At 37.6% G+C, this 3,148-nt stretch overlaps 1 pseudogene; it reads left to right on the plus strand.

The window, feature by feature from the left end:
• The first annotated feature begins 356 nt into the window (after nt 1-356).
• LOC137259451 (uncharacterized) lies at nt 357-1,351 on the plus strand (annotated as a pseudogene).
• Nucleotides 1,352-3,148: the final 1,797 nt, after the last annotated feature.

Consider the following 3,148-nt stretch of genomic DNA (forward strand, 5'->3'; position numbering starts at 1 on the left):
ACTGAATATTTTGATTGTCCAATTGGTTTAAAGCAAGGTTGTGTTCTTAGCCCCGTATTGTTTTCCTTTTTCATTAATGGATTATCAGATGACATATCTAGATATGGCAAATATGGAGTGCAGTTATTTCCCGACCTATTAGGAATAATGTTACTTATGTTTGCAGATGATGTTGTTCTTATATCTGATACAATTACAGGCTTACAGAATCAACTTAATATACTGCACAATTACTCTGAATATTCAAGTCTAGAGGTAAATTTAGACAAGACAAATATAGTTGTTTTTAGAAGGGGAGGGCGCTTAGCAAGGAATGAAAAGTGGTTTTTAAATGGCCAGCCAATAACAACATTAAGTACTTATAAATATCTGGGAGTTGTATTTTCGTCAACATTCAAGATGAGAAATTGCATCACTGATTTAGCATTGAGGGGCAAGCGGGCCTTAATGGAAGTAATAAGTAATTTAAATGGAATTGGAATAATAGACCCCAGTGTGTACTTCAAAATTTTTGATGCCCAGATACAGCCGATATTACTGTACGGAGCAGAAATCTGGGGAATGCATAGATTTTATGAAATAGAAAAGGTCCATTTAATAGCCTGCAAACGTTTCTTGAATGTCAGCCCTCAAACACCTACTGCTATTGTATATGGCGAATGTGGAAGATATCCTCTCTATATAAACGCATTGTGTAAAACTTTGAAATATTGGGTAAAGGTTATTCATATGCATGAAGATAGAATCCCCTTGAAAGTGTACAAAATGCAAGTGTATTACGATAACTGTGGCTACAAGACATATGCTTCTTACATAAGAGAAATACTTTTTGCACATGGGTTTGGTTACGTCTGGATGTCCCAGACAGTTGGTGACGCAGCTTTATTTTTAAGTACATTCAAGACTGTTGCAGTCAATATATTTTTTTCAATCATGGAACAGTACATTGAATAACAGTTCACGATACCATATGTACCGTGAGTTTAAAAGTCTGTTAACTCCAGAAAAATATTTATCATGTATATTGGACAAAAAGTTTCGAAATATTTTGACCAAATTCCGATGTGGATTATTAAGGCTAAAGTATAATGAAGGTAGATGGTTGAATGTCGAGGTTGCTGAACGTAGTTGCCCTCTGTGTAATCTAGGTGTAGAAGACGAGTACCATTTCATCTTTATATGTACTGAATATAACGCACTAAGATTAAAATACTTGCCATGTATATATCAGAAACAACCAAACTACTATAAATTTAAGTCTCTGTTATCAACGAACAATGAAACAACTTTAAGAAATTTATGTAAATATATCTATCATGCTTATAAAAGCAGGACAATCAAACTTCAATAATTTTTCTTCAAACCACCGGTTCGTACATTTTAACCATATATTTACATTTGTGTGTATATATGTTTATATCACAATGTTATATTTATAGTGACAAGAATCTGTTAATACAATCCACATGTACCATTGATATGTATACCCTGTAATATTTAACTTATATTTTTAACAATTGCGTGTATATTGTATATGGGCCTGTGGCCTACGTACGGAATAAAAAAAAAATATTTGACTTGACTAAATTGGGCAACCTCTTTGCGGTGGGTTGCGTCCCATTTAGGTGGAGGACAGCATCCTGGTGGTTGAGAGCAGTTGGGCTTTTAACTGCATTCCATTTGCCCGAAACACCACTACGGCCCTAACTTCACCAAACGGGTGGTTGAATGGGCCCGATTCAACCAATCGGCTGGTCATGCCAAGCTCTGTGCATGGACTATGTATGTAAATTTGATTTGGAATTGTTGTGAATTTTGCTCTTGGCACTACTGTTGATGTGTAACTTTTTTGATTGTGAAATATACAAATTATGATGATGTGAACTTTGTCTAGAGTTTTGTGCCAGAAGGCAATGGCTCATGGGCCAATCTGGTAGACTAATTAGTTATAATTCTTCTACTGAAGTATATCATCCGGGCATCCTTGGTGCTGCAAGCTGGAGGCCCGCTTTCTTTAGCATTGTCCTTGTGATACACAGTGGTGGGTGGGCAGCTCGGATGATGAACCAAATTAGACTAACCATGGCTTATGACATAACCCCCAGATAAACAAAACGTCCACTTGAAATTGATCCTGTTGATACTGACCACTGACCGTCTATATCAATTGAGTACTGGCCACGTTTTCTTGAGACTCCGGACAAGACACCATTAAAAATGAACCCTTTCGCAGTATCTAAGGGTATTCAAGGTATTGCTGGGGACGTAAAGAACATCAGACACTTACGTTCGGGTGCGCTGTTAATTGAATTGAAAAAGACAACAATCAACCAACCTTATGAACATCAAATCTTTCGTGGGCATTCCGGTCACGGTCTCTCCGCATAAAACCTTGAACACAAGCAAAGGTATCATGAGAGATGGGGATCGATTGTTTGATGATATGTCGGAACTTGATATAGGATCTGAAATGTAGCAACAAGGTATGCTCTATGTCAAGCGCTTTTCAACTCGGAGAAACAACGAAACCATCACGACAAATACGTATCTGTTTACTTTTTCATGTCCTAATGCTCCCAAATCAGTGAAGGCAGCCTATTGTAATATTCCAGTTGATACCTACATCCCCAACCCGCTCAAATCTTTCAAATGCCAGAAATATGGACACGGTGTAAATACCTGCACATTGTCTGTTGTGTGTGCTCACTGTGGTGAGAAGACACACACAACAGAAGATTGTGACAGTGATTATAAAAAATGCACCAATTGCTCAGGCGATCATTCTTCATTTTCTAAACAGTGTCCAATCTGGAAAGAGCAAATAGAGATCAATAACATAAAATTCACTCAAAATATCTCTTTTCCTGAGGCCAAAAAACTGGTAAAGAGTTCTGATCTTCCAGAAAGTTATACTGCAGTCGCAAAAACATCATCGGGGGCTAGCTCTAAAACAACATCAACCACAGGCTGCCAAACTACCTTGACGTGGGTAAATTGCGATTCTCCACAGTTTTTGCACTCTGCTATATCATCACAGACAGAAGAATCACTTCCTTGTACCTCAAAGTCGTCTTCTGATCACACATCATCATCTCAGTCATACTCAAAGTCACAATTGACAGCTGATAGTGACCAAATGGTGAAAAGT

The sequence above is a fragment of the Haliotis asinina genome, chromosome 13 (assembly GCF_037392515.1).
Source record: "Haliotis asinina isolate JCU_RB_2024 chromosome 13, JCU_Hal_asi_v2, whole genome shotgun sequence".
NCBI lineage: Eukaryota > Metazoa > Mollusca > Gastropoda > Lepetellida > Haliotidae > Haliotis > Haliotis asinina.